At 34.9% G+C, this 25,508-nt stretch overlaps 2 pseudogenes; both read left to right on the forward strand.

Annotated features, from left to right (window-relative positions):
- Positions 1 to 25,508, forward strand: part of LOC100474228 — a 145,005-nt pseudogene that overhangs the window by 11,875 nt on the left and 107,622 nt on the right.
- LOC117803631 lies at positions 3,341 to 3,472 on the forward strand (annotated as a pseudogene).

A 25,508-nucleotide genomic window follows, 5' to 3' on the forward strand; every position in this document is an offset into this window, starting at 1 on the left:
TGTTTTGATAACCCCTTGATATTAGTTTGACTCGTGCTCCTATCATCATAAAGCCCCCTATTGTGTGAACTAATTGAAACCTCACAAAATGATGTCACTTGAATAGCATTACTCCTGCGTGATTGCAAGCAACTGCAGTTCCCAATGTCAAGATCACATTTCACTTCACAGTTATATGGGTCACAACACAAAAAGGATTAATTTCTGGTTGATTACCCTCTGCTGCTATAACATGAAATGCACTTCATAGCAAGTGGGCTCTTTGCATGTTTGCTAATCTGCCACATTGGTGATTGTTTTGAGGGTCCTCTGAAGCATTCTAATGAGCATTCTAAAGAAATATCTATTTATGAACTATTAGTCAATGATGGAAATGATGCTAAAAGCCATACCTTTTGAGATTATGTACAGTTTGTGTGTGTGTCTGCATGTGTGTCTGTGTGTACAAGATTAATTCAGTCATTTCCCTTGAACTCAATGTTCAGTGATTAGTACATTCACAATAATTGGGGGGATGCAAACGTTTAAGAAATGAAATTGTAGGGTGATATCCTAATATAATTAATAAGGCATTGCATAACAAATTGTATAACAGGACACCTGTTACAGGGATTTCTGGATATCTTGTGGAGCGAATGCCATTTCTAGAACCTAATTTAGAAAGCAGAAATGTTGGGGAGCCTGGGTGGCTCAGTTGTTAAGCGTCTGCCTTCAGCTAGGGGCATGATCCCAGAATCCTGGGATCAAGCCCCACATCAGGCTCCCTGCTCCACTGGGAGCACTGGGAGCCTGCTTCTTCCTCTCCCACTCCCCCTGCTTGTGTTCCCTCTCTTGCTGGCTGTCTCTCTCTCAGTCAAATAAATAAATAAAATCTTTAAAAAAAAAAAGGAATAGAATCTTCTGAGCAAAATCTCTCAAAAAAAAAAAAGAAAGCAGAAATATTAAAAATATGTGAAATAATAGTGTAAAAACGTATCAAGTTTGGATATGTGAAAGAACTTACAAGACTCTACCAAGCATATGTACACAAGGCTTTCATTTAAAGGCAAAGGATATGTATAGTAAGTGCAGGTGAGAATTATTGGTAGAGACACATCCAAGTTTAAGTTTCCAAGGATCCTGATTCACATATGGAAACCCTTTGCTCCAGACTGAACCACCAAGAACTGTGCTGTGAATCTTGACTTCAAGAAAATTAAAGGAAGAATTTCCAGTGGGGTCTTTTTTCTCCTCTGGTCACGTAGCCAAGCCAGATTGTCTAATCAGTTATGCTAAGTGAAGCCATCAGTAAACAGACAGACGCTGCTGGTCCCCAAGGGAGTTTCAAACTGTAACAAGCACATGATCCATCTCACTGCCATTTATTTAGCCAATAGTCAAAACCAGACATCTCCAGAGATGATCATTTTGTTTTCCCAGTACAGCTGCAAAATAAGTGTTCTCTGTAGATATCAGTGATGATAATAATAGGTAACTCTATTAATTTCCAATTGCTGCTATAACAAATTGCAATAAATTTAGTTGCTTAAAACAATATACATGTGTTATCTTATAATACCAGAGATCAGAGGTCCAAAGATGTTCCTAAACAGTATATATAAAAGACCCCGCACAGTGTTCTACATTATAAAATAAACAAATGAGAACTTTTCATATCATTTTAGGAATCATCAAATATATAATATTCAATCATTTAAAACGATATTGTATCATGTTATAGCACAAGGGAAAATACCATTTGCCAACAAATAAATTGTTTTTAAAAGATTTTTTTAGAATGTACTTAATGTGGATCTGTTTAGTCCTCCGGTCTGTTTTAACTATATGAAAAGTCAACTATTCAAAAAGTCAGCTATTCATATAAACTCATTTATCGTAACACTGACACACACACACACACACACACACACAATGTATCTTTCCTCTTGGTTGATCCATTTTTATACAACACCAACGCAGCTTCCTTAACACTGAATGATTCAATAAGGCAACTAGAGTTTTGGAGTCTAGAAAACATTCACGCACCATATTGACTTAAGGAATTGTTTGATATTCACTGACCCTTTCTTAAGGAAACTCAATGCTAAATCATTCCAAGTAATTCCCCCCAAAATATTGTACGTATTCTGTTTTTCATTGAAGAGGATTTTTTTTCAAAGGTGAAAAGCAGTGAACCAATGTTTTAGAAAAACTATGAAAATTTCCATAATTGTATAAATAAGGAACGGAATATATATTTTTTTGGAGGTCCATCTTGTTAATTTCCTCTTGTTCTAATGCCTTTAGGATCCTTGAGACATTGTAATTAACATCCCTATACAAGCATTTCATCAGCTTTTTATGAATATGCCAATTTGTGCTTCTAATAAAACTACAGTAAGTATTTATGCAACTATCTACTGCTATGTTGTGTCAATCACCAGATTCTTTACATTTTTTTTAAACTCAAAAGAAATCTTGTTTATCATTTGCTTCAAAAATTTTAAAGGGCTCAGCAGGCAATTTGCATATGTCACTAGTTTAACTGAGCAAGGATTAGTAAATTAAATCTTAATTAGCTAATTTTTGCATAATTTTAGGGAAATTATATGCTTTGTGCAGATGGCAGGTGGGAGGTAAGGCATTTAACTTGTATTGAATTGAAGTTTTCCTTGACTTTATGAATTTTAATAGAAAAATAACATTTAACAGTTAAAATGTGTGTCAAATTAAATAGATCCTATCTGGAACCACTAAAATAAGAAATTATTTTATGAAAGAGAACCAATGATAGCCATTGAAGTAGTTCTAATAATACATACATAAGATTTACTGTGAAATTAAAAGAAAATTTTTTTCACACAGGTTTTATACTTCATAGTATATGTTCTGGATTGTAATATAATGATAAATTAATGGAATGTGAATATTAATTCACAGTTCACACATATATTTGCAATGAAGTCACAGTTGGTATTGAGTATGGGAGGCTTGGTAGTGCTGTGCAACAGTAATTATAATTGTACTAACTCACATGCCCCGGGAGGTGGCACGCTGCAGCATTCAGAGCCTTTGGCCTTATGCCGTCAGGCTGTTTCTCACCTTTGTTCTGCTTCCTCATTCTGGACACTAGTCTTCACAGTTCATCTTGTTATCAAATCATCCTTCAAAACTTTGGTTACAAATCTGTATAAGGGAGGTCTTTATGTGTCCTGCTCTATCTCACTAATGATTTATTTCTCCTCTTTATTCCTATATGTCCATGTGCATTAACTTTTATCATTGCACTAATCACACTGTATTATAATTGCTAATTCTCTTCTACACTCTCCTTACTGGCCCCTTAAAAACAAAAATTATAATCGCTTCTCGGCCTTTTGGCTAAGATCAAGTGTAAAAACAAAAATTATATTTTACTCATCTTTAGATCCTTTCAGTAGAAGTTTGTTGACTAAATTAAGACAGAAGCACTTACTGTTATATTTTAGCCCCCTAAAAAGAGTTTAGTTCAGTTCAGTTAAACTCAAAACAATTCTCAAAATTATTTGTGAATAAAAACTATGGGTTTGATGATTTATTATTGAATGTAAGTTTTTGCTACTTAATGCCATGTGTGTTTCCACTAGGCTTACTCACATTTGCCATCGCACGTTCAATCTACTCAACATATAGTGAAGGTCACCATTATATTTGAGGTTAATGCCACATTTTTTTCAGAGGACATGATGCCCTCAGAAATCAGACACAAACAACTATTATCACTAAGTGAAGCTGGAACATTCTTCTTTATTTGGTCAACAGACTATGCTTCTCCTTCAGGCCAACTCCTTGACCTATGCACTGAATCTCACCTCCTCTCACCTCTTCTCACACTCTAGTTTCCTCTCTCTTCTGTATCATTAGTATTTCTATCTTTATTTGATTATTTATATCACGTAAACATGTGTTATCTTGTTTCCCATCTTTAAAAAATTCTCCTCAGATCCAAGTTCCCTCTCCTGTGACCTCACTTCTCTGTTCCACTTTACAAATTCCTCAAAAGAGCCGATTCCTCTTTTCCCCCTAGTATCTGCCCCCAGTTTCTCTTGAACCCATTCCAGTGAGACTTTCATACCCATGACTCTACCGAAGTACTTTGATGAACATTATCAATGACCTCTTTGATGCTAAATACAATAGACAGTTTTTGGTCCTTTTCTTACTTTGCTTTTAGAAGGTTTCATATAATCAACCAGCTCTCCTTCATTAGATTCCTCCTTCACTTGGCTCTAAGTCACCATTTTCTATCGCATCACATCCTGCTTTACTTGTAACTCCTTACAGTATACTTTGTGGGTTCCTCTTCATTGATTCCATATCTGAATATTAGAAAACCATAGGATTTCATCTTGGATATGCCATCTTTTCCATCTACATCATTCCCCCAGGAATGACCCCCAAGAAGTCTCATCTAACATCATGTTTGTTTTTGTAATAGGTTTAAATATTGTTATATGGTCATGATTTCCCATTTATCTCTACAGCCCAACTTCTCCCTGCATTTCAGTGTCCTGTTATCTAATGGATTATTCAGATATCTCTCTGTGAACATTTGCTAGGGATCTCCAACTGAAACCAAAAAGCTCATCCCATGATTGCTAACATAAACCTCCTTTTCCCACAATATTCTCCACTCAGAAAATGTCATCTTTTCCTGATCACACCTTCACTTTAGTTTTTTCAATTTGTTTATAATTTTATTCTGATAGCTAATTCTGTAAAGGGTGCTATACATTCCATTTCTATAATAGATATTTGCATTGTATATGTTACTCAGACAGTTTATGTATGTTTGCTAAACATTTCTTGCTCCTATCATCTTTGTAGGTTCACAGTTATTTCCACCATGTGCTTGCCTCTAACTGTGCATAAATACTTTTGTCTTTTTTTTTTTCCCCTTGATAGAAGAAAACAAACCTTATTGCTTCTGGTATGGGGTATGAATTTATTTTAAATTATATGAGGAAATAACCCCAATATGTTGGTTTTAAAAATGTATGTCAACATTTGGCATTTGGATATTCTATGTAAATGCAAGCTTTTAGCAGAATTCCAATTGAACAAATTATAGTTTTTGACTATAATTTATGGGAACTATGTAAATATCTACAAGTTTATAGTCAGCATTTCCTAAATTACTCATGAATTACTAATTGACTTTTTCAGCTACAGGATATGCAAATATATTTTCACAGAGAAGAAATACTAAAAACTCCAAGGGGCATTTGGTTAAAAATAAATAAATGGTCACACTGAATACCAACAGGAGAGGGCTTTCTTTTTTCTTTCTTTCTTTTTTTTTTTTTTTTTTTTACCTGCTACCTTGTTCCAAATCCATCTTAGTTTGATGAAAACTGGAAATTCCAAGGAAATATCCTTGAATGCAAAATTTAGACATGGATAGAGTATATGCTACCTCTATGGAAATCATCTTAGCAGAAAGAACTTGAGTTTGAAGTTAGGCAGATCTGGATTTGACTTCTGCTTCTGCCCAAACCAATCATAGGACCTTGGACAAATTGCTTAAATTCTCTCAGCCTCAGTTTCCTCATCTGTAAAAACAATATGATAATACCGATGTTGACAAGTTTAATGAAATCATGTTAAAATATTGATTCAGAGTCTGATGCATAATGCTTTGTTTCTATGATGATAATGATGATGATGATGTAACTTAGCCTTAGTAGGAAGATCAAATGGCCAAGGATATCTCTTTTCCTGGTGCTGTAGCATGAAATTTCATCACTTAGAGGTGTCTTTAGATTTTACATTATCACAATTTTGTGTGACAATGCTAATTTCTCTGGAGGTAGAAAGACATAAAATTGAAAAACCATAACATTTTAGCATGTAACTTTCTTGTTAAATAGCATAGGGTATGGAAGAATATAGGATTTTAAATCAGAAGGTCTTCATCTAAGAATAGGCTTCACTTAGTAGCTTGGTTATTTTAAGATTATCCAAATCATAAGTCTCTAAGTCTTACCTTAGAAAACTATTACATGTGGATAATGAGAAAGTGTACTTAATAATTTTCTTCATTCCGACAAATATATATTGAGTTCCTCATATGAAATACATGACTCCTTCTCTAATGGAAATTACTGTCAGAAAGGGGGATAGTCATAAAAAGGAATAATCTGATCATAACATGATACTTACAATGATAGAACAAATGATAACATATAGATGAGATGAGGAAATGAAGAAATAACTATGTTGAGATTCAACTGTATATTCTCAGAGGAACAACTGATGCTTGATCAAGAATTTGAAAAATACATTAAACAAATGGAAGGATTAATCATGTTTTTAAAAATAATGGCTCAACAGAAATAGAATAATTCTCCCAATGTTTATTTATAAATTTAATATAAAATGCTTCCTGATTAACTTAATCTATCAATCAACCTATCCATCCACCTACATATAGGTTGCTTTCCCAAGACTAGACTAAAGTTGATATGAAAAAAAATAACCAGTTAAGAATATTGAGGAAAAGTCCAGAAAAGAAAAAATAAATAAAGAGAATTGACCCTACCAGATATTAAAACATGTGGTATAAAATCTCAATTATTAAATAATATCATATTATATATTTATGTATACATATATATGTATAAGAATTTAATATATGATGAAATTATTAATTATAGGATTTTTTAACCAGTGATTGGTGACATAATCACTCTATGAATTATTTTGCTAAATACAGAGTAAGAAAGCTCTCTTTGAACTTATATGACAAATGTATCAGAATTTATTACTAAACCAAGAATGAAGGAGAAGAATGGGAGAATGAGAAGGGGGCAAGAGAGAGGAGGAATGAGGGAAGCACACAACGAAACTACCTAGTATGTTGTCTTTTATATAAGAAAGGGGAAAATAAGAATATTTATTCATATGTGCTTGTATCTACATTAAGGTTTTCTCAAGTGATACAGAAGAAACTCATAAGAATAGTTACCTATGGAAGCAAATGGAATCAGGTCAACAGAGACAGGGATGGAAGTATGTATCGATTATTCTATCATTATGTTTTCCCCCAACTCTTTATTTTTGTAACACTTTAAATCTTCAGAATAGTTGAAAGAAAAGTAAAGTGAACACCTGTATACTCATTATTTAAATTCACCAGTAGCTTTGTGCCACATTGGCTTTACCTTTCACACATGGAAGAGATTGCCACTCTGACCATCCATGTAGCTGAAAGAAATTTTTTCTGAGGGGTCTTCCTCATCTATCCATTCGTTCCTTACTTCATTCTTTCAGCAAATATTTCTGGAACACCTACAAAGGTTGAGAAACTGTTCTAAACATTGGGACCTATTAATGAACAAAACCAATAAAAACCTCTGCACTTGACATACTTTCTCTTTATATGTATTTTAAGATGACAGGGCTTAGAATCACTGAAGATTACATTTTTTCCCATACATTTTGATACGTTAATTCTTCCCTGAACCAAACATCCCAAATGAAAAAAAAAATGTGAAAGGGAAACTTGCCTACTTTCCTTTTTCTTATTCATACCCATTCCCAAAAAATCCTTTAAATCCAATAAATATCTCCAGCAAGAAATTCAATAGCCTTCTGAAAACCACTATGCAAATACAGCCATTTTCTTCAACGAAAGAACAGAAGATTCCTTTGTAGAAAATTGCCATGTGGATAAATTCAGCTGTTGTTTCCTGCCCTTCAAACCTCTGTAAGTCATAGGATCACTTAGATATACACAAATGAGGACTATTCTAATAGTAGACTTTATGAAAGGCATCTCTCAGGGTGAGACCCAAATACTAAATCTTAATAGGAGTTTCCAGATAACTCGCAAGGAGACCTGCCAGCCAAGGGAGTAAAGCTGTGTTGAACTGGCCTGTCTTAGTCAGCACAGGCTGCCATAACAAAATATCATAGGCTGGGGGACTTAAACAACAGGAATTTGTTTCTTGTGTTCTAGAAGCTAGGAAGTCCATGATCAAGGTGGAAGCAATGTAGGTTTCATTGTGAGTCTTCTCTTGGCTTGAAGATAGTTGCCATCTCACTATGTGTTCCTGTGACCTTTTGGTACACTCAATGGGAAAACGAGGAAAAGGATGCTCTCTGATGTTTCTTTTTATACTGGCAGAATCCCATCAAGAAGGCCCCACCCTCATGACCTCATCTAACCCTAATTATTCCCCAAAGGCCCCATCTCCAAATACTAAAATGTTAGGGGTTAAAGTGTCAACTAATACGAATTTGGGAGGTTGCAAACATTCAGTCCAGAATGTTAACTAAAAATAAAACTATCTCCTTGGGAGTTTTTAACATACCAATTGTTAGGCTTGTCTTCAGCAAATTCTGGTTCAGTTGGTCTGGCAGTGGAGAAGCAATGGGATGGGGCTTGTGAAGTCACTGAAAAGGGAAGAGTTGACAGTAAGAGATTGTATCATCATTAGGATATAGGGAGATGTATATGGAATATAGGAAGGTAGAGCCTTGAGGAAGTTTAGTTGTAAGCTATGAGGAAGGAAGCACAAAGCTTAATAAAATTCTGAGAAAAGAATAACCTTTATTCTATCCTACTTCCTCCCACATGTAAGGATTACTTGAGGTGGCCTTGACCGCAGTGTACTCTCTGGATTAATAGTCAAAATCTTTAGGATTTATTATCCAGTGGTGTGTCCTCCTTCGTTTCTCCCTCTATTCCTCTTTCTGTAACTTATGTTGCTTTCCTTTACTCTGATACTATCACAGAAATGTAGATATCATTTTTACCTGTACTGTTCCATCACAAGGATTCAATTATCAAAAAAAGAGGCCTTCACAATTATCAGCAGGAAACAGTGGGCATTAAGGACTTCTTTATAACCATATCTTGTATCACTGTGGGTGGGGAGAGGCAGAGTCTAGGCTTTGTGACCTGGCCCTGTCTTCCCCTAGATTAGAAAGGAAGCTCTTGCAGACATTGTAGTTGCTAGAGTAGAGCAGAGTCTTCATTCTTTCGAAATTCAAGGAATAATAGTACTGGACTCTGCTTGTAGCTGGACATCTTTATTGTCTAGCATCAAAGGTGGCTACAGCAAACATTTTCAAATTGATCTTTCCAATTTAATATTGTGATTGAATTATAAAAAGTGCATCCACCTGACATCAATGTTTGCGTGATCTTGTAAATATCGAGCGAAATTCCCCTTAACTTAATCACAACATGTAGTTAGAAATTTTCTGTACATGTTCTACTAGTGGTGTGTGGGAACTGAGTTTGTAGATGAATGCATTAGAGAGTGTCATTAGTTTGAGGATTGTGACCAAACCATTATGGAATGAATGTATTTCATGAATTATTTTTAATCATTTATTTCCAAGTCAGTTCTTTAAGTGTAAAAGTTGTTTTTCTTGCCCTCATTCGTATGTAAACTAAAAGCCTTAATGAGTATTTGTATACTTAGAATATATTCATCATGATCTTTGAAGATGAAGAGAATCCCATTTATCTCGACTATAGAATTTGCCACACAGGAGTTGAGAGAGAGAGAGATGAGATGAGATCCTAACTTGTCAAGGGCAGAGATTTATTTTATTCATCTTCATATGCCTGGTGCCTAATACACTACCTGGCTTATATAGCAGGTTCATCAAATAGTCGGTGAAATGAATAATTTGTTTTCATCTCAATATATCTGAGGAGTTAATAACCTGAAGTGGTTAATAAATAACTATAAAGGATTTTCACTCTTGTTTCAGCTGTTTCTCTACAGTTGACTCTGTATCCCAGAGTCAGTATCAACTTACCCTGTGAGTTCAAATGAAGTCATACTTACATTGTTTACCCCTCTTTTCAAAATGATACCAGACTCATATCTCATAGGTCATTTAACTTGTACAGAGTTCCCTATTGCCATTTATTTCTGGAAGACTCTAGCAGTTTTCTCATCAGATACTACTATATATTCTAGCCTTTTTGTGCTACGTCTGCTAGGCATTTGCCATTTTTACTCTTTCTCTTTGCTCTGGAGGTAGCTCAGAGGACAAAATCCATTCCCTTCATCTTTATTTTAAAGCTGATGATAGATAGATGATAGGTAGATAAATAGATAGATGATAGGTAGGTAGATAGATAGATAGATAGATAGATAGATAGATAGATAGATAAATAGATATATAAATAGATAGATGATAGATAGATGCAGATTGACCCTCTGTACTTCTGAGTTAACATTTTAAGATCTCCGTGCCCTGAGTCTATAGTATTCTTCCCCTTCTCTGAGACTTAGATTTCACTCATCTGCTGAAAGGGGCATCCAGATGCCATGATCTCCCCTCTATCCTTACCCTTTCAAGTTTCTTCCAAGCACTGGGGTTCAAAAACCCCTTCTTACAGATTTCCCCACCTCATAAGGCAATTTTTGCTAATAATTGCCCATGGATTAGAGGCAGGCCTAGTACTATAACCTAAGATTGGTAGGGTCCACATCATCCTTTTCATGGATTTAATTCAGTCAACAATTATTTATAGACTGTTTACTATGTGCCAGACATTCTGATTCTCATGAGCAAAACATTGTCAAAAACCTTCTCCTGTGGAACTTGTATTCTCATGAAGGGAGGTCGATATTAGATGATAGATAATTATAGATAAGAAATCGTAGCTAAGATAAATAGAAAAGAAATAAGTAAAATGTGTGACATTGGTGGTGATAGGGCTTTGATTAAAATAAATCAGAAAAAAAGGGATATAGTGTATGGGAGTGAAAGTAATCAAGGACATTATCTTTCATCAGGGGACATTTGAATACTTGACACCACTAAGGAGGTGAGGATGGAAGCCAAAGGAGTATCTGTGGGCAGACTTGACCAGGCAGCACAGGAACAAAGGCCTGACTGTGTTTAGATTATTAATCTAACAAGATGTGGTTAGGACTGTTTGATGTCCTGGAGCAGCCACTGCCCAACTGCACAGTTGGCTGGACAGCTTTATTTTTTAAGTCTTAGTATCACAGACCCTCAGTTTAATTATAAAACTTCTCAACATGTTAAGTAATACTTTTATCTTTTTTTCAAAAGATTTTATNGTAGTTAGAAATTTTCTGTACATGTTCTACTAGTGGTGTGTGGGAACTGAGTTTGTAGATGAATGCATTAGAGAGTGTCATTAGTTTGAGGATTGTGACCAAACCATTATGGAATGAATGTATTTCATGAATTATTTTTAATCATTTATTTCCAAGTCAGTTCTTTAAGTGTAAAAGTTGTTTTTCTTGCCCTCATTCGTATGTAAACTAAAAGCCTTAATGAGTATTTGTATACTTAGAATATATTCATCATGATCTTTGAAGATGAAGAGAATCCCATTTATCTCGACTATAGAATTTGCCACACAGGAGTTGAGAGAGAGAGAGATGAGATGAGATCCTAACTTGTCAAGGGCAGAGATTTATTTTATTCATCTTCATATGCCTGGTGCCTAATACACTACCTGGCTTATATAGCAGGTTCATCAAATAGTCGGTGAAATGAATAATTTGTTTTCATCTCAATATATCTGAGGAGTTAATAACCTGAAGTGGTTAATAAATAACTATAAAGCATTTTCACTCTTGTTTCAGCTGTTTCTCTACAGTTGACTCTGTATCCCAGAGTCAGTATCAACTTACCCTGTGAGTTCAAATGAAGTCATACTTACATTGTTTACCCCTCTTTTCAAAATGATACCAGACTCATATCTCATAGGTCATTTAACTTGTACAAAGTTCCCTATTGCCATTTATTTCTGGAAGACTCTAGCAGTTTTCTCATCAGATACTACTATATATTCTAGCCTTTTTGTGCTACGTCTGCTAGGCATTTGCCATTTTTACTCTTTCTCTTTGCTCTGGAGGTAGCTCAGAGGACAAAATCCATTCCCTTCATCTTTATTTTAAAGCTGATGATAGATAGATGATAGGTAGATAAATAGATAGATGATAGGTAGGTAGATAGATAGATAGATAGATAAATAGATAATAGATATATAAATAGATAGATGATAGATAGATATAGATAGATGCAGATTGACCCTCTGTACTTCTGAGTTAACATTTTAAGATCTCCGTGCCCTGAGTCTATAGTATTCTTCCCCTTCTCTGAGACTTAGATTTCACTCATCTGCTGAAAGGGGCATCCAGATGCCATGATCTCCCCTCTATCCTTACCCTTTCAAGTTTCTTCCAAGCACTGGGGTTCAAAAACCCCTTCTTACAGATTTCCCCACCTCATAAGGCAATTTTTGCTAATAATTTCCCATGGATTAGAGGCAGGCCTAGTACTATAACCTAAGATTGGTAGGGTCCACATCATCCTTTTCATGGATTTAATTCAGTCAACAATTATTTATAGACTGTTTACTATGTGCCAGACATTCTGATTCTCATGAGCAAAACATTGTCAAAAACCTTCTCCTGTGGAACTTGTATTCTCATGAAGGGAGGTCGATATTAGATGATAGATAATTATAGATAAGAAATCGTAGCTAAGATAAATAGAAAAGAAATAAGTAAAATGTGTGACATTGGTGGTGATAGGGCTTTGATTAAAATAAATCAGAAAAAAAGGGATATAGTGTATGGGAGTGAAAGTAATCAAGGACATTATCTTTCATCAGGGGACGTTTGAATACTTGACACCACTAAGGAGGTGAGGATGGAAGCCAAAGGAGTATCTGTGGGCAGACTTGACCAGGCAGCACAGGAACAAAGGCCTGACTGTGTTTAGATTATTAATCTAACAAGATGTGGTTAGGACTGTTTGATGTCCTGGAGCAGCCACTGCCCAACTGCACAGTTGGCTGGACAGCTTTATTTTTTAAGTCTTAGTATCACAGACCCTCAGTTTAATTATAAAACTTCTCAACATGTTAAGTAATACTTTTATCTTTTTTTCAAAAGATTTTATTTATTTATTTGAAAGAGACCGAGAGAGAGAGCATGAGTGAGGCAGAGGGCCAGAGTGAGAGGGAGAAGCAAACTCCCCACTGTCCAGGGAGCCCAATGCAAGGCTCAATCCCAGGGCCCTAAGATCATGACCTGAGCAGAAGGCAGACACTTAAGGGACTGAACCACCCTGACACCCCTTATGTCTTATCTTAACCATTAGGATTCATTTTCATATGACTAAGCTTGAATGATTCTTAATAGATAGTAAAGAGAGGTCTCTGTTCGGATTATAGGATCAAAATGTTCTATATCTACTTAGATGTAAGATAAGAGTAATAGAATAGAAATAAATTTGGACACAGTTTCATATTCTCATTTTCTTTGAGATTTTTACATATAATAAAAGATAAAACATTTAATATGAGATAATTCTTTCAAAAAAAGGGTGTAAGGGATCTTGGAAGTATAGCATGTACTGAAGAAAAAGATATGATGGCATTTTATAAAATTCTCAGAGCACTGAAAGATACTTGAGGTTGAAAATGTATGCCTATTCTGAATCAGGCCACAGAGTGTTACTATGTGACTTTATCAAAGCATTTATATTACCTAATTCTCAGTTTAGGATGAGGAACGTGGGTGAGGATTGGGAGGGTAATGTCACCGAATTCACTTGGTGGTAAAAAGAATTTAAGAGCATAAAGACATGATAGGTGCTTGTGAAAGATGTAAATGATTTTTACTTAAAAATGTAAAATAATTTGTAAAGAATGGAACTCATTGAGCCTGGCACATGGACATTTCTTTCTTATACCTAAATTTAAAGATGTTAAAAATTAACTTGATACATACTATCAAAATTCAAGTGGCATTTTGGCAAGTTGTTAGTCATTTTCTATTGTTTGTTGTCATTTCCCACACAGATCAAATGTGCCTTAACTGACTCAATCATTCCAGGTAATTTTTACAAATGTGTTTTCTTAATTTTATTTATTTTTTTTACACAAACACTGAATAAGAAACCAAGGGACTGATGCTGTTCATTCTTATTATTTCAGTTATTTAGCAACATAATCTTTATATCCGTACAAACCAAACCAAACCATTAAGTACCACCATCTAACTAGAGAGGTGGACACCTGCAGATAAAAGTAAGTTGCAGCCTGAGGTGTGGTGTATAGCCTCTGCCTCTAAACTGGAGCCAACCCCCCAAGCAGTGGAGAAGAGACAGTCATGACACACTCCCTGTAGGCTAAACTGGGACAAAATCAGAACTTCAAGTGAGAAGAAAAAAAAAATTAAAAATACACATACCTTCATATTTTGCCTCTGAGTAAAATACATCAATGTTTCCACTTCACACACGAACCGAAGACCGAACTCCTTAGCCCACAGGCTTCATTTTCTGCCCCCCCAATACATTTACTCAGCCTGGGCCATACTCACATAGCTGCCTTCCTCTGACACATACTCCACATGTCAGCAAACAACAGATCATTCACTCAAATTAAAAGTCAATAAACAACAAAAAAACAAAACAAAACCCCCATGAGATTATACACGGTAAATCCTACTGTCCAAAAGAGTTTATTTAGAGGCCACTACTGCTTTAAATATTTTATACTTTTAGGAAGTTCTCCAAATTATTTTTTTACATGAACTCCAATAAACTCCAAATGAATTTATTTATATATGTGTGGGTTTGCATACCTACACCTATTTATTCTCAGTTTTCATTGCAAAACACTCTACTGCACATACCTTTTAAAAATTAAGGTAATAATAAAGAAAAGTAAGAAATGCCAGAAAATGAAATATGTCTATATCACCATCTCTGTTCAACCAATATTGTCTTTTAGATTCTTGCTTTCCAATAGGTATTTGATGCATATTTAATATAGTTGCTGAGTTTATGCTCTTTCTGCATTCTGACTTCCTTAACTTTGTATCATAGCTATTTTTATGAAGTGCCACAGAGCAATACTTTTAATGCATTCATTACTTTCCACAGAGAAGATATACTATAATTTATTTAACTGTTGCCATATTGCTGAGCATTTAGGTGACATTATCATGTCAAACACTATGATAAATAAGTCTATGATAAGCATATATGTATATTCATATATATTTTTTCATATCTGATTTTCTTGGGCTTACTGTATAAAATGTTTTTAAAAATTCTACAGCTTGTAATGAATAATGATACATTATTTCTTTCAAATAATGTACGACGTACTTTACCATCAACATTATAAGGAAGTTTTAGTGTTTTCCTGTCCTGGCTGACATTTTAATTAAAAAGTATATTTGTTTATTTGAATACTTTAATCAAATAGATAAAACACCTGATTTCTTAAGCAAAGGATATTGTACATAACATTTTCATTATTACCTGAGTCATCATTTGGAATTTCAATATGATAGCAAACTATAAAATAGCAATGACTTCCAAAGGGTATATGGATGGGATCACCAGTATTGCACATTTCACATTTTGTGAGTTTTGCGTAGTTTTTCTGTCTTTTCCCAACTATCTGCTCTCACTTTTATACTGCTGTCAGCTTTGTTTTCACCTTCTATCTTTCAGTGTACCACAGAGCAAAACCAGATAACTTAACTCCTTAGAATACCCAACATGTGCAATGTATTCCAACTGTATGCCAGGCACTAGTAGTCTTTTCTCTCTGTTTCTCAATTTAATCTTTATATGAGGAGACTATTATGATACCTATTTTTAAAGATGTTTTCAGTGAGAGGCGCCTGGGTGGCTTAGTGGGTTGAGCATCTGACATTTTGGCTCAGGTCATGATCTCGTGGGTCATGAGATCAAGCCCCATGTGGATACCGCACTCAGTGGGGAGTCGACTTGAAGATTCTCTTCCTCTGCCCCTCCCCATCCTCATGCTGTCTCTCTCTCTCTCTGTGTCTCTGTCTCTCTCTCTCTCTTTCTCTCAAATAAGCAAATCTTTACAAAAAATTATTTCAGTGAGACTATAAAGTATCATTTGTGTTAAGTGTGAAATATAGCATATGAGATTTAGTAAATGAATTGTGTGGTTTATTTTACATCTCTACATATTTTTTTCACCCCTTATTTTTCTTTGTTTCTCTCCCTTGCCCTTCCAACTTTCCTTTCTTTCTCTTTCCTCTCTTCATCCATTTCTTACTGTTTACCTTGTTTTGGGGTGTTGCCTCATTCTTAGACTGTCCTGAATTCCTGTGTTTTCTGGAGGTTTATATGGATGTAAACCAATATCACATCTGCTTGCTATGAACGACACTGTCAGTGACCCAGGATCCACAGCTCTGACCTCTGACTCCCAGGCAATGTCCCATTATTCTTTGAAAAACTCTATCTTAAAACTTCATTTTTATTTCTTCTTCTTTGCTTATTTGGTTTAATATAATGATCTTATTTTTTGCTGAAGTGATATATGGTTATTACAGGAAAAAAATGAAAATAGAGATAAGCTAAAAGAGAGAAGGGCAAATGTTCCATAACTTCATTCAAATTGCTACCTTAAAAATACACATTTTTCCACACATTTTTTCTTCGTTCTTGCTTTCTTTTTATAGAATGATGGTCCAGTTAGCTCTCTAATTTGTGTCCCCATACTTAACAAGTGATTTTTGATCATCTTTCTCTGACACTAATAGCCCCTGATGATGCGAAAATACTCTAGTTTGTTTAAAAAAATATTACATGGGTAGGCCTTAGTTACCCACCTACACTGGGATTTATAAAACCAATAGTAGGATTTTGTGTATGTGTGTGTGTGTGTGTGTGTGTGTGTGTGTGTGGTTTCCCTTGACTTGCTCACACATGGCTGAATCAGGAGGAATGCCTGTGCATGTTCTTTCCTACAATAACCCCCTTGCAGACATTATACTGAGAAATTCAGACACTTCTTTTCTCTTTACCCACTTTATATGTCTGGACACTGGTCTTTCTAAATTTTTAAAAATTGATTTGAGGACTGATTCTTAAGCCTGTTAATTTATCAACTCACTAAGCTGGGACAAATATTTTAGTTCTACTCAGTACATAGCTTTCTCATTTTCCTTTCAGGTCAGTAGATAAATTCTTCTCTTAATATTTCATAAATGCCAGGAGTTAGTTAACAGTGCTGAGATAGCATTAAACTAATCTCTTTGGTTCTTGACATAGCCTTTATATTATCTTTTACCCCAGAAGATGTCACATTTGCAGATCATACTTATATTTCACCAGGAACACTGAAAATTGTGATTTCTTTAAAAATACAGTGTTCTGCAAAGAAGTCTTAACAGTCACCATGGGACAACCTTCAGAAAGCCAAATCTTTCAAACTCATAAAATTCTCACTTGATAAATAGAGAATATTACTAGGAAAGAAGCCAGTGAGCTACGCTATGTATTTTTTGACATTTAGGTCTATGTTGCTTTTTTGTTTTTGTTTTGTTTGGTTTTGTTTTGGTTTTTTGTATTGAAGCTTAGTACTCTGATCTCCTTCCTAATTAGACAGCTGACAGAGCAAAGCAACTTTTGGGAATTTTATTCTTAGCTAAATGTGTCATTTTAGAATGATGCATCAAGTGACCTGATTTTTGACGTAGCAGATATTTGTTATTTGCTAGTTTTCCTTTTGAGTTTAACAGTTGCTCTATGGGGTATCTTATAAACCCAGCTGTAGCTTTAAGGGTCCCCCTTGCTTATTCTCTCTTTTTATTCCAGATCTGTTATGCTTGTTTTTTTGTCCCTTACCCCATTTTAAAACATGGTGCTAGGCACTCTCGTCTTGGTTGTATCACTTCCATCAAGGCAACCAGGATGACACAACCAAATTTCCATAAATGCATTGAAGGAGAATGGGGCTAGCCAAGATTTTGGCTTTTGCACACTTCTTATGGACAAATTTTTGATTCAGAGGATATGACTATGTATTATCATGGAGGCATTTAAGGGAAATGGTTCCTAGTTCTTTCTTTGCAGTAGCTTTCACTTCTGGAAGGATAATTTTTCTCAGACAATGGGGTGCATTTGATACCTTAATTTTGGGAACCTTAGTCTCGGGAAAGAGTATGTTAGCTTGACTTGTTCCTGTTTAGAAATAATGACCAGAAAACATAGTTCATCTTTTAAGATCATTCTAGACTTTAGTAAATCAGTGAACTTCAAATGAGGTGAATTCATTAGTTTCTTAATTCCAAAATCTAAAAAGGGACAGAATGAATGGAGCTTTTGTTCTATATTTTACCTAGGTGACACATCCTGAACCACTTTATAGGGAGGTCAATTTTCACCTTACTCTCTTTTACTTTCTCGAAGGAGGGGGGGGTGGTTCCCTAGTTCTCTAAATTTTTAGAGGTTTTTCTTTTTACCAATGGAAGGCTAGAAGGGCTGCCAAAGCAGAACAGCAACTTGGAAGTTAGAAGCAACATGGGTGTTCAGTGGGAGCTGGGGTAGATAATCTCTAAAGCCCTTTCTCAGTTTATTGGATCAGAGTGTGTGTGATGTTCCTAGCATAGCAAAAATGACTAAGAAATATTTTCTTTCTTTACCCTCCACTTCCCATCAAAATGCTTTCCATTTCCACACAACCAGAAAAAAAAAAAAAAAAAGGAGTTGCATGAATTTTTGTTTCAGTGTTGGTAAATCTAATTTTGAAAGATAACTAAAGAATGCTTGTGTACCCTCAGGGTGGAGACCGTGTCCTCTTTGTGCATTCTATTCTGGCCAGCGGACTGCTACGCCTAGCACTTTCTGGTTAATGGAAAAGTCTGATTTAAAGTCTAATAAAAGGAGGCTTCCATTTATATTCTATGAAAATACATGATAACCAGCTTTCTAATACATGGATGAAAGATCTGTCAAACCCCTTATCTTGCATCGTTTGTTGCCGTACTCCTATTGTGCCGTTTACGCTCAACCTTCTTTTAAAAATTACTTCTGAAAAAGAATGTGATTTCATGCCCTAAATTCACTATAAAATTAGATAATATGGGAGAAGATGTCTTGGGTGACTTCTCTTAAATTAATATGTTCAAAAAAACAATTAAAATGATAATATTCTTCAAGTTAATTGTCCCTGACACCCATTAATAATAGGAGCCTACATTATTGCTATACACATTGATTAACTGTGGGGATTTTGAAGCACTTAAGTACCAAAACTGAACCCTACTGTGACTATAAATTAAAGCTAATTTAATATAGTATCTTTACCTGAATTTAATAAAACTAAAATTGATTACTTTTCTTCTGTCATCAAAATCAGTTTTTCTAAAATATGTGATATATTTTTTTTAAAAAGTCACCAAACCTAAAATCAGGAATCTTGGATTTTGGTCCTAGCTGCACCACTCACTGATTGAGTGGCTTTAAACAAGTCAATTCATTTCCCTAAGACCTCCAACTGCTTACCTCTGAACACAGAAGCGTGGAGTAGACTGATACATATGCTTATTTTTAGCTAGAGAAACCTGTAACGTGTAAACATACACCCTTGATTTTAAATTTCAGACACAAGGTGGCACTAATAGTAGTGATTTTAATTTAATTCACAGATAAAACCAGGAGAATTTCAAGATCTGTGTATCCAAAGAAAATATTTAAATACATAAGATACTGCAAAACACACACACGCACGTGCACGCACATGCACGCACACATACACATATGCTGTCTTTGGGTGATTAACTTAACATCTGGATGAATGCTGAATACTTCAGTAAGCCAACTGTTTGCTTGACACCAAGATGATTGATTGATTTTTTTTCTTTCATTTTCATGAGAATATTTCAGTGTTGGGTAGGCAATCAAGACATATTTGCAAAAATGTGTGTGAGATAAAGATTGATAATGGTTTGATTTCAATATAAATAGAAACTCTTGAACAAGATATATCAGTTTTATAGGATGAGAGGAAAGGTGTTGAAACGTGGACAACTTGTATAAATGAGAGTTTGCTATTAAATTAAAAAGAATGCATGCTGGTGCACAGACAATTTCCAAATAATAGTAAAGGCACAAATTTTAGAAAACTGAAAAGAGGTAATCTAATCTTTAGAACATTTTTGCTGAGATATTCCAACCTCGTCCTGCTGCTTCCTTAAACACTCTCCATAGATGCTGAGGACTAAAAGATGTTTTGTGGTTAAACCAATGTCATGATTTAATAGAATATTCTAGTAGTAAACATGTTTTTCCTAAAAGCTGACTTATTCCCCTTTTGTTTGCTATGATGGTTTTCAAATTAAATCGTTTATAATAGGTTCAAATGCATTTCCTCCTTTTCGATGTTTTTCCAAATCCAGGTAGAATTAGTCTTTCCTAAATAATTTATAAAATTCTTATACTCAAAAAATACTGGAGATTTTAGCAATCTCCTAGACTACTACTTTCATTTTACTGAAGAGAAAGCTGAGCTCCAGAGAGAAAACATAAGGGAGCAGTAGAGGAAAATTTTTCCTTTCTTTAGTTTCTTTGGTTGCCCTGATGATTAAATTGACATTAAGAAGATTAACAGGAGAAAAACAAATTTTAATTTCATTTATGTGGGAGCTCACAGAAATATGAGACTCCCCGGAGTGACCAAAGAAGGCTGGTTTTTATGCCTTTGAAACAATGAAACAAGTATTTGTGAAGAATTGATGAAGGGATTTGGGCTTAAGGCAGCAAAGGAGTGGAAAAACTAACAGAGTCTGTCTACACAGTGTCCTCAGCCCTGAATTACCTATGTCTGCCAATTAGGATGCCTCCTCCCTCCAAGGGCAGTCAGGGGAGCTTTCACATGGGAAATTTATCTCCTGCTTTCAGAGGGACAGAAGATGGTCAGAGTGTTCTTGCAATGGCTGTTTCCTAAGTAACTTTAATTCAAAACAATCAAAAACTGGGGGGCTCAGTCAGTTAAGCATCCGACTCTTGATTTCAGCTCAGGTTATGATCTCAGGGTCCTAGGGTCGAGCCCAGTGTCAGGCTCTGTGCTCACTGGGGAGCCTCCTTAAGGAATCTCTCTCTCCCTCTCCTTCCCCCCAGTCCAGGTCTCTTTCTCTCTCAAATAAATAAATGAATCTTTAGAAAAATAATCAATGTCCCAATTATTTTGGGGTGCTCTACCCTGAACCCCATCAACAGCATGCAGACCTACATCTGATCTGTCGTAGGGCAGAAATTCACTTCTAGTGTTCTTTCTACTGTGCACTATTTTGTTTCAGATGACAGACAGGCCTTTCTATCTGGAATATAAATCTCATCTACCTTCTTAATCTATAAATTCCTTCTAGAAAAAAGTCCATATTTTTTCTCTCACACTGTCTAGCAGAGAAGCTGATCATGTGGAGATGCTCGAGGCATACATCTAAATAAATAAATGACTAAATCTAATGAACAATTGTAATAAAACTAATACTTCTTCCCTATTTATTTGTGTCCACTGCAATGTTTCACTCCAGATAATTACATATTATAATGTCTTTTCATACCTCTGTGAGCTGTGGCTCACACCATTCTTGGCTTAACAGACGCTGACTGAGCAATTCTTAGGAATGACTTTACCTATGATTATGATATGAAACTAGTCAGTGATTCAATCTTCTTCAGCCTATTTCTTACCCTGTGCAGGTGTGATGATAATTACTACACACAGTCGTTTTACTTGAAAATATAGTGCTATGTGCACAAGTCCCAGAAATGTGGAAATCTGACACATATGTTATTTTGATAAATTTGAAATCCTCTTGTTATGTTGGAAAAGACACTGGATAAGTCAGTGTACAATAGAAAAAAAGATGATGTCCCGTCCTTTTCCCAATAGCTGGTCTAGTGTCAGTAATAAGCAAATGCATATGTAATAGATTTGCCAGTCTTTGGAAACAATGCAGGGACACAAATTTTAATAGCCTACATAATTCTAGATCTTGCTGCAACCTATGAATGTAGAATCCTCACAAATCCCACTAAGTTTTCACCCAAGTATTTGTGGGGGTTCTGGGAAGAAGTTTAATATGTTCTCATGCTGTTCTCTGTCCCTCTTTTCTGTGGCCTTCTACTTCTGATATCCCTTGGGGTGAAAGTGGTCTCAGATCCCCATGCGAACCTTCCACTGCCCTCAGCTACCAATATCCAGTATGGCAGAGCAGTTGTCTAGGCTGAGGATTCAGTCTATGATGTAGTCAACACTGTCTCTGCTCTCCCTGGATTGTGCACAGCACTTGGCATGAAACAGGTGCTTAAAAACATTTATATAAAGAATAAATGAGAGGTACCAAAGCCTTTCCTGGAATTGTGAACGTATTGGAGTCACATTATGGTCAATGCAGAAGCACAGAGATAGCTCTGTTCTTCCCTTACTGTCTTACTATTCAACTGGGTTTCAAAAGCTGGCTTGCTTTTGCTACTGTGTCAGGGAGAAAGCCCCTTATGAAAACAGTGCCTTAAGCTTCTTCAGGCAGATCTTTCTTCAAGAAGACTGAAGGCACATATCCTGTTCCTTTTACTGGGCTTTAAGCCGAGGTCTCAGGAAAACACTCATTCTTTCCTCCTACCTTCTGCTCTGGAACTGCTACTTCCCCTTCCAACCCTACTGAAATTCTCCACATGTGCAGGAAAAAGAGAAGTTAGTCACATAGCTCTTTCTAGTTTAGTAGATATGCCTAGATGTATCTAATTTCCTAACTGAATTCGAATGTTCGTGGAAAANTTCTCCACATGTGCAGGAAAAAGAGAAGTTAGTCACATAGCTCTTTCTAGTTTAGTAGATATGCCTAGATGTATCTAATTTCCTAACTGAATTCGAATGTTCGTGGCTGCTTCAAATAGATATTTCAAAAGGAAATAAAAATATTAAATATAAACTATTTGGAAAATTAACAGAAATGACAATTTGGTTTATAAAGTTATGGAATGCAATTGTAACTGAACTCAGAACAAAATTTATCATTTTATATGCCTTAATAAAGTTATTACAAATAAATAAACTAAAATTCAGCTTCAGAAACCAGGAAATGAAACAAAAGGAACTAAGATAGTGAAGTAAAAGTGTTAATAAAGTTAAAAAAATGAATATATTATAAAACTAAAATAAAAAGTAAGAATGGTAAAAGTAAAATATATTTCAGTAAAAAAAATCAACAGAAGAATCAATAAGCACCTAGTAAGCCTGACTTGGAAAATTTTAAAATGAAAAATATACAGTATCGGGGAAAAAATATAACTATAGATACAAGTGAGATTAAACAAAAGTATAAGAGAATTTTATTTCTATACATATGCAAATAAAATTGAAGTATATAAAATGGATGATTTTCTAGCAAAAACATAAATTATTGAAATTGGCCCAATTACATAAAAATAAATATCAAGAATATTACATTTAAAAATACACTGCTTTAAAAGTTTTTTTTTTTTAATCCACAAGGCCATTTTTTAACTTTAAAGTGGAGAAGCGTGTTTTAGTGTGGCCAAACACAGTGGTCATCAACAAATAGCAACACATTCAAGTGCATGTCTAATAATAAGCAAATTTGTATATATAATACAAAGGTGGCTAAACACGAAACATGACGAAAGAAAATGACTTGCTAAGGAAAGAATGGAGTATGTAGAATAGACACAGGACTTTATCACATGTTCTTTCTATAAATGAATTTTTTTAAAAAAGGTAAAGAGCCAAATAGAAAAATGGGCAGCATAGGTGAGCCAGTAATTCAGGAAAAGAAAAAAAAAAATGAAATATACATGGCATGAAAAGATGCTTAAACTCACTACAAAACTCAGGGGAATACAAAATTAAATAATAATGAGACATACATATTTTGTTCATAAAATTTACCAAGAATTTTAAATGTTCATAATATCAGTGTTGACAAAGATCTGGGAAATGAGCACTCTTGGTTATTAGTGAAAGTATAGATCGGTAAAAATATTTTAGAGGCTAATTTGAAGCCTCAATTAAAAATTGACATACCGATCTTAATTTTTAGGAATTTTACCACAAAAATGTCTTGGGCTTATAAATATATACGGTTAAGAGTCATTGTAGCATGTAGCAATATTGAGAACAATGCAGAAATTAAATGCCATTCAATAAGTAAGAGTCAGTTGAGTACATGTATATGTACTACACTCAAAAGTTATTTGTTATGTTTTGTTTTGAAAAACTCAGTTGGGAACTATATACAACAAAATTCCATTTGAAAGTATGTATGTATGTGTATGAAATTATCTCTCTATAACACACATAGGCTAATATATGCTTGAATAATCAAAGTTACAAGTCTATGTATCAAACTCTTAACAATAATTATTTCTGAGAGTTGTAATGAGAAGGAAGGATGGGGGAAGGGGACTTCACTTTAGAGTTTATATACTTAAAAAAAATAATAAGTGACAGGATAGCAGGTGGTTTTTTAAACATTTCTCTTGCGAATTTCCACAGTTTTCAAATAAAAAATAAATAAGCAAGTCGAGGTGCTTAAGTGTTATAATAAAGAGATGAAACCCAAGAACTGAGGGTCACTTAGAGGGGATATAATGAATGCAGTCTGGTCAAGGGAGAACTATGTCTTCAAGTAGAGCCTTGGATATTATGATTCTTATGAGGAAAAACAAGTAAGATCATTTAAATAGTGACCTCAAAGGCTCTACAGTTCTTTTGGGGGATGTAGTACGTCTCTTTTAAGCTCGATTTCCCTTTTGTCCAATTCACATCTGTGTCATTCCCATATATAAATTGTTGCCTTTGCATGAAGCATGAAAGGACATCGTCTAATGCATAGTCTTTCAAACTTTGTGGCATATTCCTGGACTGTAGAATTTCTTTAGTGGGTCTTGACCAGCATATCTTACAAAATAAAATTAGGTCAGAACAGTGAGTATAATATATAATAAGATACCCTATTATTTCATGGAACTTGAACTTTAGGTGCGTGGATGTGTATACTAGGTTGATATGTAACATGCATTTCTTACTGTGAGTCAGTGACCAAATACTTGAAAGCCATTGGTCTAAAGACAAATAGAAAGAAATAACCGACGCTGTCACTTGTAGAAACCTCTGAAGGTCATATGATCTATAAATTTCTTTCAGAAGTGTCCAAGTCAAGACTTCATGTCAGTATATAGCAGTTTCGTTATTTGGATTTCCACTATTATAATTAAATGCTTTTAGATGTTGAAGGCTTTTTTCTTCTTTCCATCTTGTGGTGACTACTTTTAAACTACATACTTTTTTTTAAAGGGCTTACACCTTAATGTTGTGCTTTTCAAAATAATGTACATGATACATTGTGAGGTGGTCCTCAAAACCATGAAATAAACAATTTTTATAGTAAAACAAGCATGGTCATATCATGAAAGAATACAAAAGTCATTCGGACTCGTAAGATAATATGCAAGACCGCAAAGTTCTTTCTCTCCTGCAGTGATTACTACAGGCGCTGTGCTTTGAAATCCCAAGGGCACCCATTCAACTCTCCTGCCCCCAGGACCACTTCACTGAAGAAGCCTTTCTACAAGCCATCTTCAACCAGACCTACAATTAGTAACACCCTCTTAGTAATTCATTGATACCTAATTGAGAGTGGAAAGAGGTCATTAAACAGGAATTGTGA

The sequence above is a fragment of the Ailuropoda melanoleuca genome, chromosome 8 (genome assembly GCF_002007445.2).
Source record: "Ailuropoda melanoleuca isolate Jingjing chromosome 8, ASM200744v2, whole genome shotgun sequence".
Taxonomy (NCBI): domain Eukaryota; kingdom Metazoa; phylum Chordata; class Mammalia; order Carnivora; family Ursidae; genus Ailuropoda; species Ailuropoda melanoleuca.